This window comes from Anabrus simplex, chromosome 3 (genome assembly GCF_040414725.1).
Source record: "Anabrus simplex isolate iqAnaSimp1 chromosome 3, ASM4041472v1, whole genome shotgun sequence".
Lineage (NCBI taxonomy): Eukaryota > Metazoa > Arthropoda > Insecta > Orthoptera > Tettigoniidae > Anabrus > Anabrus simplex.
Genome location: NC_090267.1, coordinates 175,989,697 through 176,007,717, shown reverse-complemented (window position 1 = coordinate 176,007,717; position 18,021 = coordinate 175,989,697).

Sequence of the window (18,021 nt, the reverse complement as noted above, 5' to 3'; positions counted from 1 at the left end):
ATTATTATGCATTATTTGTGAATTTTACTTTTGTATTTTAAATCTAAGATTTTGTTTAAACGGAGAAAATTTGAAGAGGTGTCATTAACAATATAATAAAACAAGCATTAGGGATAATCTATTCCAAGTGTGTTATGAAAGCAGTATAGAGAGCAACAAGAGGGAGAAAATACATTTAAGACTTACGTTAAATGAGCAGGAAATGTATATTGTACGTGTGTTTGTCTTCTAGCCCGAACTAAGCTTTCGTGTAACAAATGACAAGGTAAGTTTCTCATCTATGTCTCAAATCTTTCAATCTGTTGTTGTAAGACATAAGCCAACAAATCTTCTTCGTCTTCTCCTTCTTAGCCTTTTTCCCAGTTTATTGGGGTCACCTTTTGATGTGGACTTGGCTCACTTGTATGGCCGGATGTTCTTCCTAATACTAACCCTGTGTGGTGGTGGTGCTGATGGTATTGATTATTATTTTAAGTAGAAATACAACCACGCTCTCCTTCTTCCTGGCATTTTCCTAGTTATATGGAATTGGCACTTTGTGTGGAATTAACCCAGTTTTACGGCCGTATGTCCATCCTCTCCCCTACCTTACGTGGAGGGATGTATTCATTATTGCGTTGTTCGTAGAGTGTCTTGTGTGTAAATGAAGACGTGTATTAAGGCGAACACGAACACCCAGCCCCCTCCCCCGAGCTAAAGAAATTAACCCGATGAACTTAAAATCCCCGACTCGGCCGTAAATGGAACCCGGATCATCAAAAGAAAGAAAAGAGTTACAAAGAGCATGAAAAGACTCCTTGGGTCTAAAAAAAAATCCGTGGGAGCTGGAACGAAGCAAGTGTTGACAGAAGGGTCACATTCACTATTACATGGTGGTAGTGGGGCGTGTTGTACTTAATTGAAGAGATAACTGTTAATTTGTGCACGAAACCCAGTCTACGAGCTAGAAGAATTAATCACAGATTTTAAAATCCCCATCCTGGCAGGTAATTGAACAAAAAGCCAATATGCTGATCATTCAGCCAAGAAACCGGACAGAGCCAACAAATGCCATGGTATTAGGTTCTCGACACCCAGGGAGTATTCAGTGTTCATGTTCTTCGTGGTTTTTCTCTTTCTTTTGGCGATACCCAACCCTGACCTTCGTCGTTTATTTATTTATTTATTTATTTATTTATTTATTTATTTATTTATTTATTTATTTATTTGGGAAACCAAAAGAGTAAGATGCCGAATTGCATAGTTCCGCAATGAAGAATATATTTACAGTCATAATTTAAGAACCTCATGTTTTATCCGTAGCCATGTATTCAGGAGAATAGGTATGAGGTTATCCACCTTTCAGTACTCTATACGTAAAATGACAAAGAGATTTTAGATCATTTCACCATTTAATGGACCGGTTTCAAAAAAACCAAGGATCATTCTCAGGCTAATAATTCTAAACATCGGCAAGTTATATAATGTATATACAATCATTAAAATCCCTTACTGTATACATTATCACACGACATAAAACACATATTAAAATTTATAACGACAGTATAGAAGACACTTAAAACACCAAATGTGAAATTCAAATAAAAGTTTTGGTAAACTGACCACGTGTAAAGAATTTCTGTTGGACTGGAAGTCTGAAGTGTGTCACTCGGTTCACTTTTATTCCTTGTATGTGTCCCATTTTTTTGGTAGTACCAGGTTACTCAAAGTTAAATCTTTATTTTCTTAAATAATGTTTAAAAATGTTCGCCGAAGTTATGTGGTTAATTGGAAGTCATCCGCGGTTAAAAAACCCAGCCAGCTATGACTTTCTAACCAGAATGTTAAGGCATGTTAGGACCAATGGACGTATGAGGGCATGCACAAATGGCGACCGGACTCAGGACGCCCTCGGCTTACCACCAGGAAGGGCGATCGTCAGATCCTCCGAGATGCCCGTGCATATCCAACTGTTTCGCCATCTACCACCCAGAGACGGAGAGCACCGTCCTTACAGGCCCCTACGTCGCCCGACTCATTTCCAGGCCCTTGGCCAAAGGCAACTTGGTCCCATGGCGCCCGTTACGTGACGAATCCGTATCCTCTTTGCGGGCTGACGACGGTCGTGCTTGAATCTGGAGACCTCATAGTACGCGCCTCAATAGTACGTTTGGTGTGACACACTGCCTCCATTGCTAGCGTGATGGCCTCGGGCACCTTCACATACGACAGACGGTAACCTTAGTAGTGATATGAGAGTTAACAACGGCTCAGCAATATGTACAGCGCATCGTTCGGTCACATGGGTCGTCACTCACGGCGGCGTTTTCAAGCGGTCCATTCTAGCTCGGCCGCACACAGCAACATTGTCATAGCAATGCCTCCGCAAGCTTGTTGCATTGCCGTGACCTGTCCGATCACCAGATTTTTCACCAATCGAACATGTCTAGGACCCCCTGGGACGCCAACTTCAACAGCCTAGAAGTTTACAAGATCTGGAGAGTCAGTTACAGCAATTCTGGAGAGATATGCCGCAGGATACCATAAGAAAACTTCGTGACACAACACGCATCCGTATTACAGCCTGTGGAGGTGGACCAACAGGATAATAGATCCTATATGAAGGCAGTCATTATTCCTCAATAAAATTATTATGACTTACTATCTGGAAAAAGAATACTGTGGGGAAAGAAACCCCAAACACCACTAAGGGAAGGGGTATAATGTAAAAATAACCGAAAACGACCTATATTATAGTCGAATCAATAGTTTTCAGGTTCATTGAGATAGTGATACTTTGGATGCCATTTAAGTCAAAGTTCAGCACCAATCGGAATGGGTGTTAGAAGGGGTGGAAATGGCTGGATTATGAATGTATGAGTGTGTGTGTTCCAGCATATCTCTCATCGAAACTTGGTACATATTTGACTTACTAATTAAGAAAATGAGGGGCTGCCTGGCCGAGGCGGTAAAGGCGTGCTCGGCTCGCCCGGAAGGACGTGGGTTCGAATCCCCGTCAGGAAGTCGTAAAATTTAAGAAATGAGATTTCCACTTCTGGAGGTGCATATGGCCCTGAGGTTCACTCAGCCTACACCAAAAATGAGTACCAGGGTAATTCCTGGGGGCAAAGGCGGCCGGGCGTAGAGCTAACCACTCTACCCCATCAAGTGCCGAGGTTACGGATAGTGGAAGCCTTTACCTTCCACTCCTCCAAGGGCCTTCATGGCCTGTAGGGAGATGACTTTGCTTTGCTTTGCTTTAATTAAGAAAATGAGGGTAAGGCACCTCTAGCACCCCTAGGGATGGGGTGGAAAAGTGTGGAATATAAGAATTATAGAAAATGACCAATATTAACGTAGAATCCATAGTTTTCGTGGTCGCTGTGATGAATAGTGAAACTGCATGTGTCATTTAAGTTCAAGTTCAGCCCTTATTGGTATGGGTATGAGAGGAGATCTAAAAATAAAATATACAATATGACCGAGATTACGGACGGATGTGCGTTTGTTCCAGTATAACTCTTAACCAAACTTGGTATACACACGACTTACTATCTGGAAAAATTACTGTGGGTACAAGACACCTCTTACACCTCTAGGCGAGGGTCTGAAATATAAAAATAACAAGAAACGACACATAATCTTGCCGAATAGATAGTTTCCGGGGCCATGAGATGAACTGTGACAATTTGGGTTCCGTTCAAGACATAGTTCATCCCAAATAGGAGTGAAGTTTGAGAAGGGGCTGAAAAGGAATGTCCTAAACGACTGAGAATATGGATGTAGCTTATATGTGTATGGTACAGTATACTTCTTAATAAAACATGGTGCACATATGACTTACTATATGAAAAAATTACTGTGGCGGCAAGACACCCCTAGTACCCCTAAGGAAGGGGGTGAGAAGAGGGTTACATATAAAAATAATATAAAACGACTAATATTAATGTCTAATCCATAGTTTCCGGAGTCGCTGAGATGAATTGTGACATTCTGAATTCCGTTTAAGTCCAAATTCAGCCTCCGTCGGTAGGAGGGTTGAGAAGGAGTGAAAAATAAAATATCCAAAATGACCGAATTTGGTGCTGAATTTACAGTTCGGGGTCGCTGGGCTGTCTGGTGACAGCCCCAGTGACAGTTGGAACGGTGTACATCTATATATATAAAATACGAGTGTTGTCTGTACATTGCTCAGAATTTAAAAAGGATGGTATTTATATATCAGTAGTGTCCATAGTAACAAAGAAATGCACTTTTTAATTTTCCGTAATTTCTGTCTGTCTGTCTGTCTGTCTGTCTGTCTGTCTGTCTGTCTGTCTGTCTGTCTGTCTGTCTGTCTGTCTGTCTGTAAGTATGTACGTATGTACACGCATCACGAGAAAACAGCTGAAGAGAATTTAATGAAAATCAGTATGTGTAGTCCGGGAATAAGTCGCTACAATCTAGGCCACAAATAATCTTATTCACGCTGAGAAAAATGGTAGTTTACGGGAAGGCCTAAAATTTAATTCTCAAATATTTATGTTATTAGTGGTCCTACTTTAATTTAAAAGGTATCAAAAGTCTGGAAATAAGTCGCTAGAATCTTAGCCATAATTAATATTATTCACGCTGAGATAAATGGTAGTTTAGTGGAAGGGTTAAAATTTAATTCTCAAATATTTATGTTATTAGTTGTCTTATCTTAATGAAAATCGGTATGCAAAGTCGAGAAATAAGTCGCTATAATCTAGGCTATAAATAAGTTTATTCACGCTGAAATAAATGGTAGTTTAGGGGAAGGTCTCAAATTTAATTCTCAAATATTTGTGTTATTAACGATCCTATCGACAAATACTACATAACTAAAGTTGTATAGTATTATATTTCCGATCATTTATGTCTTTTAAATTTTTACCGTACCGGCTATGATAACAGAGAATATTCATGAATTTCGATTTTTGTTGCTAAGTTCGTATAAGCGCCGAGTCACGAGAAAATGGGTAAACAGAATTTAATGAAAATCGCTGTGTAGAGTCGGGGAATAAAGAACTACAGTTTACGATATAATTAATTTAGTAAGACGCCATAATATTACAGAGTCGAAAGAAAACTAAATGTGAAGGCCTACAATACAGAAAGCTCATTATATTGATCAACAATAACATTACATTGACCATTGTTTGTTGTGATGTGCTTTGTGTGACTGTTGCCACTCATCTCCGATAGATCGGATTACTGTTGGATAACGAATTTTTTGAATTTGCTTTACGTCGCACCGACACAAATGGGACTCATAGCGACGATGGGATAGGAAGGGGCTAGGAGTGGGAAGGAACCGGCCCTGGCCTAAATTACGGCACAATCCCAGCACATGCCTGGTGTGAAAATGAGAGAACACGGGAAATCATCTTCAGGGCTGTCGACAGTGCGGTTCGAACCCACCATCTCCCGGATGCAAGCTCACAGCCGTGCGCCCCTAACCGCACTGCCAAGTTGCCCGGTCGTACCGAGTATAACAGCCTGCCTGAATATTGGCAGGAGGTAGCTGGGGAGTCAGGTAACTTTCTTCATTAGCATGGTCTTCCTCTGGTTCATACATTTTCTGATACTACTGGTACGTAACAAACTGGTTCATCATAACATTTGAGCTATTCAATCCCTACTCTGAGGCACTGATTGGAGTGAGCAGTGTACATATTTAACAGAATAATAGCAGAGGAGTGATCACGGCTGTCTGTGGGCTGGTCATTCCAGCTCTGAAACTTCGGAATCATAGATCGGCACCGTAGTTCTGTTCGTGAAAAGTGACAAAATGTGCCGTTTTTTATAAATCGCTACTTTCCTACTGATGTTTTTGTAATGGCCTAAGTTGACTTCAGCTAAGAAAACCGCAAAGTTAGTCTTTCTGAGGATCTCATATCGAAGCATGGGTACATGAGCTAGTCATATCTATAACGCGTCGCTTAAGTGCATACAGCTATATCTTACTTTTATTATTTACAGTATTGGAAAGGATCAACTATTTCCCAGACAATCTATACTCCCACAAGGTCAACGTTTAACACGCATCTAAATAATCTCAAGCTAAAACTTAAACAATAACGCTACATACAAAGCAGTTCAAAAGATATTAATCAACGTGACAATAAAATAATCTGCAAGAAGTAACTTCAAACAGGTAAAGAAAATGAAAATCCACAGCCTGTTTCCAGTCATTTTGACCGGGTCAGGAATGGAATGAATGAAGCCCCCATCTGGCGGCAAAGATAGGAATTGTGCCGGCTGCCGAAGCCTGTCGCACTCCTCTGGGGTAATGCTTAATAACTGACAGATGGTATGATATTGGAGAGTGTTGCTGGAGTGAAAGATGACAGGAAAAATCGGAGTATCTGGAAGAAAACCTGTGCCTCTTCCGCTTTGTCCAGCACAAATTTCACATGTAGTGACCGGGATTTGAACCACGGAACCCAGGTGTGAGAGGCCAGTGCGCCACGGAGGCTTGTCAGACAGGTAATACAAATCATAAAATTTAACATTCAAGAAATTACTCGAGCCGGGTACTAAAGCTAGTGTTCTGCCAGGGCAAGTCAGTACATATCTGCAATTTGGCTCTAATTGTCTTTAGGTTGATTCTATGGCTGTGTGTGCTACCAGCCGCTAGATGGCTCCGTTGTCTATGTCTGCGGTACGTTCAGAGTTATCACATCAGTTCAGCTTGCGCTATTGCGACGTAAAGATGGCCGCGCTTTTCTGTTTGCACCAAGGAAGAACAACAGAACCAAGGCTAATTTGCATAGGGTTTGCCACGTCATCAACAGCCACTCCTCTGTTATTCATGATCATATCACGTACTTGTTCAATACTGGCATCAGTTACGGCTGCTGATGGACGCTTGGATTTTTCCTCATCCTTGACGCTTGTGAGACCCCATTTCAACTGCTCAATCCACTGGTAAACACTTCGCTGTGGCAAAACATTACCCTTATTGTGCTGAAAGTCTTCTACGAATTTCCGCTCCTGATACACCCTCAGACCACAAAAAATGGATTACGGAACGCTGTTCATTCTTGGTGCAAACAGAGCGTGGCGCGGCCATCTTTACGCCGCAACAGCGCAAGCTGTACTGATCTGATAGCTCTAAAACCTACCGCAGACGTAGACAACGGTGCCATCTAGCGGCTGGTGAGCACACAATGCCATAGAGCCAACCTAAAGACAATTAGAGAAAAATTTCAAATACTTATTGGCTCGCCTACGTATATTCAATGTTATTCCATACCCTACTCAATTTGGACGAAATCTCTCGGTTAAACATTTAAGAGTACTTTGGGAGCGCGGAGAGGAAGGGAGTAGGTAATGATGGTGATTACTGTTTTCATGGGAAATTCAACTGCGCGACCATCCTGTCTTAACTTTAATCAGGAGAAAAAGAAGAAGGAAGTCGGACAATTCGAAGAACAACGGTATTGGCAAGGTAAAGCAAGTCCTCGAAGAGGGTGGAAATGAATCACGCTTTAGGCCACGACAACGTAATAACTTTGGAAAGGGAATGGGGCAAAGTTGGAATTAAAGAGGACAAACTGGGGCAAATATTCGTTTATAGGAAGGGGCGTTAGTGATTGGAATTACTTACGAAGGGAAATGTTCAATAATTTTCCAAATTCTTTGCGATCATTTAAGAAAAGGCTAGGAAAACAACAGATAGGTAATCTGCCACCTAGGTGACTACCCTAAATGCAGATCAGTAGTGATCGAATTGATTGAAAACTAGGATTGGCCAAGAGAGGTTGGATAGTAGGGTGAAAATGAGGAGCCCAGCACAAGCAAGTGTCATCTAGAGGCTCCATGGTTATCAACATACTCTTTGGAAACTCGTTGCCCCTTCATAAGAGGGAACAAACTCTTTCCAATGAAATAATTCGTTTTCAAACAAAAACAGTAGTGAAATTAGTATCAGCTCTTCAGTTATTGTATTATACTGTACTGACATTCTCCTCCTCAGTCTTGGCAAAACAAACCACAGTTAAACTTGTGGCAGCGTCTGAATTTAACATGGGTTAGTCGGATAAAAATACCTACACTGCGATGGTATGTTAATGCTCAAGTCAAGTGTTTTAAAGAATAGAAAATCTGAAGAGATTCTCTTCGTAATGAAAACCTCATGTTTATAGCCTCAATTTAAGTTTTAACTAAATTAATCGAATTCACAGCGTGCCACTGACTCTAATATCATTTAGAAATTCCCACAAAAGTTTGTTATTAAATTATATTCAAGCATATACAAATGAATTCCTGAAATGGTTTTCCTGATATCTGTCTTTAAGGGGGGATGCATTAACTGTGCAAATGTGATTATCGAGCGCTCCACTAATGCTGACAGTGGGTGTAATTATATTACATTGAACTTAGGCCTCGAGAGGCTTGCCAATCAACTCGCGATTAAACCCGGCGGGCCCAGTCCAATAAAACAAACCCACACAATCAAAACTGCTGTATTGCTCTGCAGTCCACACCACTCCATAATCAGCAACACAGCTACTTTTATCCGCCGTCCAATGTAGTCAGTATTTCGTTCCTGATAATTTTCATCAAACTCAGGACTGTATGTATGTATGTATGTATGTATGTATGTATGTATGTATGTATGTATGTATGTATGTATTTATGTACGTATATATGTTTATGTGTACGTATGTACCCCTTAGTCCCGTTTCATTTTTACTGGTTCGGGGATGAGGTGAGATGAATGTACATCCTTGTTTTTTACGTCTCAATGCCATTTCCGACGAGAAGTTAATAAAGATTAAACGAACGAAGAGCGTCGAAATGAAAAACTACCTAAGCGTCAAATCTTGTACTAGTCTACCGCCGGGGTAGGAAAAAAACAAGAGTTGAACAGGAGAGGTCAGGTGGAATGTATAAAACTGAGCAGCCTGGCACAAGTAAGTGGAAGCATTTCCAGGTCTCAGCTAAGGGTTCCGTTGTAAATACCCCACGCTCCTGGAGCCCCGTTTAGTCGCCTCTTATGACAGGCAGGGGTACCGTGCGTGTTATTTTACCACCGCGCGCACCCATAGCGGGATAACTGATGATGGTGGTGGATGTTGTTGGCGTAATTTATTTTATAAGCTGCAAAACTGCGTAGTCATTCGCCTCTGTTGATCAGGAAGACATATATATATATTTGCAATTTGCCTTACATCACACCCATCGCAAGACACGTATATTTGGCGACTATGAGATAGGAGAGGACTAGGAGTGCGAAGGAAGGGACCGTGGTCTTAATTAAGGAACAGTTGGTCTCCTTGTTATCAAGATGGGAAACTCCCTAAAACCATCTTCAGGGTTGCCGACAGTGGGGTTCGAACCTACTATCTCTCGAGTGCAAGCTGTCAGCTACGTGACCACATCCTCGCAGCCACTTGCTCAGTGATCAGGAACATAACGAAGATGGCTATCGAAATGAGTAGATAACCGTGAAGGAACACTCGCTCAATATGTAAAGAAAAATGGAGTTATAGGGGGCAGGGAAAAGAAAGGAGATTAATGTCCTAATATCGTCAAGCAGGAGGAAAGTAGTATGTGGTGACATGCAGTGCCGTAAGTTATTAAAACGTGTCGACAATAACATTACACTGACTGGCTACTAATATTAATTGTGGCGTGTTGTGTCTCTCCAGCGCCACTTCTCTCTTTACCAGTTGGCATTAAATCTGCAGTTACAAAAACTAACAAGTCAAAAACACAGCAGCTAATATCCTACACGCAGAGCACTCAGTAGAACAACCACGTGTGTTTCTGTAGATTCTCTCGAAGTGCTAGGCAAAATAAAGCAAATGTTTCAATATACTGCTAGCCCGGGAACACTACACTCATAAAGTACATTCGTGAGTACCACAGGAAGATCTGCTCGACCCAGTCAAATTTTAGTCATTCATATCATATCCTTTGTATTTCATCAGTTTTTCTTATTTTAGTTGTCTGTTGCATATTTAGAGGACACCAGTAAATGACCATTATGTTCTCTAGTGCTTACATATTTTAACTAATTAAATTAGAATGACAGTGGAAGTAGTTACAGTCTGAAAATTGCGGAGGTACATAAACACATACATTTTCTCTAGCACAGTGGATACAATTTCTCAAGGATAGGAAAGAGCTGTGAGTAGGACGGAAGTAGCCCTGAACGTAATTAAGTTACAGCCCCGACATTTGCCTAGTGTACAATGAAAAACCATGGAAAACTTTCTGGACTTCCGACAATGGGATTCGAACCCACTATCTCCAGAGAGCAAGCTGACATCTAGGTGTCCCAAACCGCGCAGCCAGTCGCTTGATTACAGTATACTAATAGTAAACATTTTAAGAAGTTTTAAAACAGTCACTCTGAATAAATAGCACTGATACATCGAAACTTACTCTCACATCTACAGAACACTTGGTCATGCAAGAAACACCAAACATGGCACAATGCAAAATAATCCTGTTCTCTGAGAATTTAACACTACAATAGTTCACAAATAATGAGGAAATGACTCTGCACAAATAACGTATCAAAATATCACGAATTTAATTTTAGAAACAATCAAACGAACGAGCAAACAAACAAACTTTCCCTAAGAAAAAACAATTGACTTCAGATTTTCTCCTGGCAATTCGGGCATGAAAATAAACACAAGAATTACCCCAACCGTTACCCCAGAAACACGACTGGAATGTCACCATACGTTGTTTCTCATGTGAAGACCGGGTTAGGGAGTTCCATTATAATGGCAGGGCCCTCGCCTACCGACAGGCATACTCGTGGTGGTAAGTTTTCTTTATACCGAGCTCGATAGCTGCAGTCGCTTAAGTGTGGTCAGTATCCAGTAATCGGGAGATAGAGGGTTCAAAAACCACTGTCGGCAGCCCTGAAGATGGTTTTCGGTGGTTTCCCATTTTCACACCAGGCAAATGCCGGGGCTGTACCTTAATTAAGGGCACAGCCGCTTCCTTCCACTTCCTATACCTTTCCTATCCCATCGTCGCCATAAGATATATCTGTGTCGGTGCGATGTTAAGCAAAATAGCAAGTTTTCTTTTTTTTTTTTTGCTAGGGGCTTTACGTCGCACCGACACAGATAGGTCTTATGGCGACGATGGGATAGGAAAGGCCTAGGAGTTGGAAGGAAGCGGCCGTGGCCTTAATTAAGATACAGCCCCAGCATTTGCCTGGTGTGAAAATGGGAAACCACGGAAAACCATCTTCAGGGCTGCCGATAGTGGGATTCGAACCTACTATCTCCCGGATGCAAGCTCACAGCCGCGTGCCTCTACGCGCACGGCCAACTCGCCCGGTCAAGTTTTCTTTATAATGGCAGACACTCACTCTCCACCTGCCTTTTTATATCCTCTGAAATACTTTATCTGCGGTTTTCCCAAAGTCTTGAAATGTCTACCAATGGACAGAAAACCAACAGCAATGATCAACGCAGTAAAGCTGTTTTATAAATACAGCGTGTCCCAATAAAATGTGTACACTATTTAAATTATTATAACACTAACAATTATTATTGTGCCGTGGGAAATCTTCCTCGGCCCCTTGTATTTTATTCAGTCTGGCCAGGCTCTATTGTACCGGGAACACCGCTACGACAGAAGTTCGAAGTATGTTTGTTGAACTTCGCGCGAGATGGAAGGTAGGCAGCCCGCCGAACGCAGTGACGTACCCAGCGAGTGACGTGGCCGCCGTAAGCCAGCTCTCCGCTACCATATATGGTAATGATCCAGCTCGTCCCCAAAAGTACATCTTTGAGTTAATTTATCGCTATTTTGACACTGCCATCTTAAAGGCCCTTACAATAGACATCATCTGTTCAGATTTCAAGAAAATCCACCGAGTATTATAGAAGTTATAAGGGTATATAGTACCCGAGTTCTAGACACTTCCATGCGAACGTGTATAAAAGGAAGACCACCCGACCTACGAATTCAGTGTGTCTGTCACTCCGCCGTCTCTGTGACACGGGTGACAAGAGAAGTCTTGTGTGTGTCGAACTTCTAGTCGACAGTCTGCGATATCCAAGTTCGGTATTTCTCTAAGTGTGTATCAGGACTTTGCCATATTCTTGAAGTGCCTGAATGGGACTTTGTTTTCTGCGAGCATCGTATTGGAACTTTGTCATATTGACACATTGGGACTTTGTTTTTTTGTCGTGTGTCGTGATTGGACTTTGTTTTTTTTCTTAAAGTGCCATATAAGAACTTTGTTTTTTTTCTGAAGCGTCTCATTGAAACTTAGTTATTTTCGCCAAGTGTCGCGATAAGACTTTATTATTTTCTTAAGGTGACATACTGGGACATTGTCATCGAAACTTTATTTTCTTCGAGTGTCGTGTTGGGACTTTAAAATTTCGACACGTTGGAACTTTATTTTCTTCGAGTGTCGTGTTGGGACTTTAACATTTCGACACGTTGGAACTTTATTTTCTTCGAGTGTCGTGTTGGGACTTTAACATTTCGGCACATTGGAACTTTGTTATTTCTACACATTGGAACTTTTTTTTTTTTTGAAGTGCCACATAAGGACTTACTTATTCGACGACGATTGAATTTTCACGTGTGTTGTGTATCGCATTGAACTTACGCGAACTTATATTTTTGAATCAATTTCTGGAACATTGAACTTAGGGGACATTAAACATTACGTTTAATTGTGAACTATGCAATGCTTTCCAAGTGCTGCACAGGGACTTATGTTTTGATTCTTAAAGACTGTGACAATTCGGAATACGCATATCGCATTTCCCTAAAGCCTAGAACTTTCCAGTATTTTGAGTGATCCATAATTTATGAAGCCAGACTTTTTCATTCAAATATTATTTTCTTTAATGGCTATTCACTTCGCTTATTAATGCAACAGGACAGTTTCCGAGTGCTACTTATTCAGTTCATTGCCAATATGTTTTCAACCTTCAGAACTGTGCATTTAGGACTGCAGTAACAGTAATCCTCTAGAACATCCTGACTTACAGTGAGCTTGCCTTATGAACTTGCATTTCTACCAGTACTTGTTCTTCGAGTGATTATTCTAGAACGTTTTTGCAGTAATCATAATTAAAAAGGTCATATCTGTTCAGCCAGTGCCCTGAATGTGTGGAGTGCCGTACAGGAAATTCAGGTGTGAATTACGTCTCGAATCGAACCCAGGAACGCGTACCAATCTTCGAGACATTCCAGAACGTCGAGACTTCCAGAACGTCGAGACACTTCCAGAACCTCCAGACGTTCCAGAACTCCTCATCCGAGCAGGTGTGGTCCCTGCCCAGTCGATGTCCAGCATCTTCCCAGGACTTGGAGGTACCAACCAGCCACGACATTTCCACGCTGCCGTATGAAGGTGATATGAACTTGCTTTTGATGATAAATAAACTCAATTTATCAAAATAATCTCTCAATTTGATAACTATACCTCTCTCTGTACCAGCTCCAATGATAAAGCCACAACTGAGATTAAGCATCATGCTCGTTCATTTAATATCAAGCGCCTTAAAGATATGAACACATTTTTACGGGTACACTATTGTTATGTTTAACTTTATATTTGAAACTGTTTTCTTGTATATGTACAGTATATATATTTATGTATTAATTTCCAGCCTGCCTTCCTTCCCTTTCCTTTCATTTTCTAGAATTACCTGTTGGTACTTGGCAATGATATGAAGTGGGATACCCTCCTCTTTAAGCTTGTATTAACTGTATTCTTTAATTACCTGGGCTGGTTCCCTAGGTTACCTTATGTGATACTTGCAAATCGTGTATTATACGACAGTGTTCTCAATGTATATTCGATAGAGAGTCTTGACAGAGTTTACGATTAAGGTGCGAAGCAATGTTGTCATCGAAACAAGGCAAATTTAAAACATTTACATAATAAAGTTTTGGCACTATGATCCGAGTGCTTATCTGTCCAGCCCCATAGACCCACCACTTCCTTCTCATTCGCTAAGCTTGCCAATTGTGACGCAGAACTGATAGCAGATCATGGTTGAATGGGGCTGGCCTAGCACCAAACGTTGTATGAGCTTGGGAGAGTCATGTGGCCTAAGGGTGTTTCCATCAGTGGGATCTCAGAACTTCCTAATTTTTGTGTGTAGAATGGCTACTCCAGATGTAGCCTATCCTGGGGCTCTCCGGAAGGAGGAACTTTTGTACGAATTAGCTATTTGCGGCTTAGAATCTAGAGGCACTGTTGAGAGTTACGAGGTATTGTTAAGAGCTAATTTAGACCAAGTGATCTCTGTGCCCAACCTAACTGACGGCGAGGTTGGTGGAGCGGCCTCGTAGACTGAAGCAAACCTATCTGACATTTTGTCAGTAATGGTGTTTCTAGAGAGCGATGTAGCATCGAACCACCACCTTAGAAGAGTCCACGGTCGCATTACTCATTATCTTCACCGTATCGAAGACCTACTCTCAATAACCTTGAAGGAGTAAACTAGGAACCAAGTTAAGGATTCAGAAGCTAAAGCCGGTGGCCTTTTAGAGAAGGTTAACTCGTGGCTTTGTTGACAGTTAAGACCAAATCTACCCCGCTTTGTGTAGTTGTAGGTGAAGACGATTTGGGTAAACAGAGAGAATTTAGAATCGGTAGAGCAGCAACCGTTACAGTCAACCTTATCGTCATATAACTCGCCCTTTTCTAATATTCCCCATCCGTTGACCTTGATGTTAAATGGGGCTCCATATTATTGTGTAAATTCGGCTAGCGATACTATTTCTTTCCTGCATTTTCTCGTGGAGTTCCATGACCATGCCTCGGTCTCTGGATTATCACACGCTCATATGTTACAGATTATTTATCTACTTGCTCTTGGTGTTTTGTCGCAAAAGATAGTTAATGTAATTGCTGTGCATATGTCCCTTCAACAGTTTCATGCATATTTATTGCCACATTTCATTCCGGCTCGCGCACTTAATTCCTTTATTCAAAGTTACTATTTTATTGTACAGCGTGTTGATGTGTCTTTATCGGACTTCATTTCCGACATCAGATTTCATACGAGAGTCTTTGCGTTGAACTACTCAGAAGACAAATTGTCTCAACCATCGTAGAGAGGATTTCTCCTATGAATCGCTCCTGTTTGTGTTTTGCGGCCCATCCTCGCAATTTTTCGGAGTTGGAGGCGATGGTAGTATCCGCCGAAGGAGTTCGTCACGCGGACTCTCTGCCTACGTCGAGTGATCCCTCTGTGCCTAAGGCCCTTAGTTCTCCTTCGTCACGCAAGTCAGGGAATGTAAGGAAATGCTATGCCTGCTGCTCATCAGAACATCTGCGAAACCGCTGCCCAGTAAAATTTTCGGATGCGCGGTCTTCTGGAGTCAGCACTGGCGCAAATTGGCAATCAAGGACCAGTAGGTTGGTTTGCTTTAAGTGTGGTCTCGCTGGCCATCTGGCGAGAGATTGTCTGGGAACTTCGATTTTCAGTTGAATAGGTAAGGGAACATTCGTTGATATTTTCACTGATGAATCCCCGTGTGTCAATGGTGATAAAGGTCTGCCTATTTATCATCCTGCTAGTAAGTGTCCGGTAGAGTGTTTAAGCATCTCCTCCAATCTTAAAGGTAACGAACCCGTGTCTGCCCTGTTAGACTCTGGCAGTGTGGTTTGCCTCATAAGTGAGAAGTGGTATGCCACCCATAAGTCTATTTGTAAGTTTTCTGACTTGGAACATGTTTAATTTTCGTGTGTATCGGCCACCTTTCCGAACGTAGATATTAGGGGTTTAGCTAGGGCGAAAATTCGTATCTCTAACTTCTCTTGGAAATTTCCTTCGTAGCTGTAAATTTGTCGTGCCCCGTCATCTTAGAAACACATTTTTCTTATTCGGGATTAATTTTAGACTTCCAGAATCACACCTGTTGCTTTAAATTTTGTCATTCAGTAAAAATGCCGCTAAGTTCTTTTAATTCTGCTTCTATCCTTTCCGTTACGCCCCCTCAGAGCGAGATGGTGTGTGACCTTAGCCATCTGCCTGAGGATCAGGCGCAGAGTGTGAGGGAGTTTTTTGACGCATTTTCCGATGTTTTCCCGAGAAATTGGGTATGACTAATGTGTTGGACTATAAAATCGAAGTCTCGGATCCTACTCCTGTAAGAATTCCTCTTTATCGATTATCTCCTCCTAAGGTCAAGGCCTTGAAGGAGATCATCGATAAAATGCTCGATCAGGGAATCATTCGGCCTTCCAGCTCGGCCTACTCGTAGCCCATTTTTCTCGTTCCTAAACCTCAGGGCGGGTTCAGGCCGGTTCTTGATTATAGAGCCCTAAGTAAGAAAATTGTGTTACAGTCGGTACCTCTCCCTGATTTACACTCGTGCTTTTCAAGGTTAAGAAAGGCCCGCTATTTTACGGTTTTAGATCTAAATCAAGCTTATTATCAGATTCCCCTTGCCGAAGAAACTCACAATTTAAACGCATTCGCCACCGACTGGAATTTATATAAATTCTGTCGGCTCCCTTTTGACCTTCCTTCAGGCGCCGCGGTGCTAACGAGGCTTTGGATAAGATAATTTTCTTTTCTTAAGTTCAATTACCTCTAGCATTATTTGGACGATCTAGTCGCCTATTCGGAAAGTTTTGAGGAGCACCTGGTACACCTCAAAGAGGTATTGACCCGTATCCGTAAAGCTGGGCTCACGGTTAAGCTCTCGAAGGTATCTTTTGCGAAGCCCCAAATGTTATTCCATGGGCATATAGTTTCTCCTGGAGGTGTTTCTGTCGATTTTTCCCGAACTCAAGCTATTCGCGAGTTCCCCCCTGCCAAGGACGTGAAAGGTGTTGCCCGTTTTGTTGGCATGATAAACTTTCTCCGGAAGTTTATCCCGGATTTTGCTTAGCGCACTGCCCCACTGAACGCTCTCCGTCCGAAAGGTATTAAATTTGAATGGGGTCCCTCCCAGCAAGCAGCCTTCGAAGACCTTAAGCTATCTATCTCCAATGCCCCCGTCTTAGCCATGCCTGACTTTTCAAAAACAGTTGTGGCTCAAACTGATGCCTCTTCCTCTGCAGTCGCCGCTGTTGTAATGCAGGACTCCGAGTTAGGGAGACATCCCATCGCGTACGCATCCTGAAGCTTTTCTCCTCTTGAATCTATGTACTCCATATATGAGTTGGAGGGACTCGCCGTGCTATTTGCCCTCGAGAAATTTCGTATGTATTTGGAACACGTCAAGTTTGAGCTTGAGACTGACAACCAGGCGTTGAGCTGGGTCTTGGTAGGCCCAGAAGAACTGGTCGTTTAGCTCGTTGGGCAATTAAGATTTCGGCTTTCAAGTTTGATGTCCGTCATATTCGGGGCACGGAAAATGTAGTAGCCGATTCCCTGAGTTTTACCCCAGCGTTGAACAGGAACACGACTTAGGCCCGGATCGTATAACCTCGTTGTCGATTTCTGGGGCACTTTTGTCTGATGCTCCTCTTCTATAGCATGATATAGCTAAGCTTCAAGTTGACGGTTCCGAGTTAGGACCAGTTATTCAGGAGTTAAATAATGGGAACTCGGTCGTTCCTTATATTCTCAGAAAATGAGTTCTACCTTGTCCTTCTCGCCACGATCAGAAGATGAAGGTGGTGGTGCCTTCGGTTTTGGTTCCATTGATATTCAAATATTATCACGAAACTCCTCTTGCTGGGCATCAAGGAATATTTAAAACTGGGGAATAAATAGGCAGTATTTTATTTGGAAAGGATGGATGGAGAAATTCGAGAACTGCAGGATCAGTAAGCCGGCGATTAGTACCAAGGTAGGACTATTGTCATCGACTCAGACGACGCGGCCCATGGAGCGTATCTTTATTGACTACGTCGGGCCTCTTTCCAAATCGAAAGGAGAGGGGAACCGTTTCATCCTAGTTTGTGTGGACAGTTTTTCTCGCTTTACGTGGTGGTTTCCGACTAAGTGGGCTACTGCTTATGCCACCATAAAATGTTTATAGAGCATTTTTTCTACCTTTGGGCCCTGTCAATTTTTAGCCTCTGACAATGCAAAAGCTGTTACGTCTAACTTGTTCCGGAAGTTC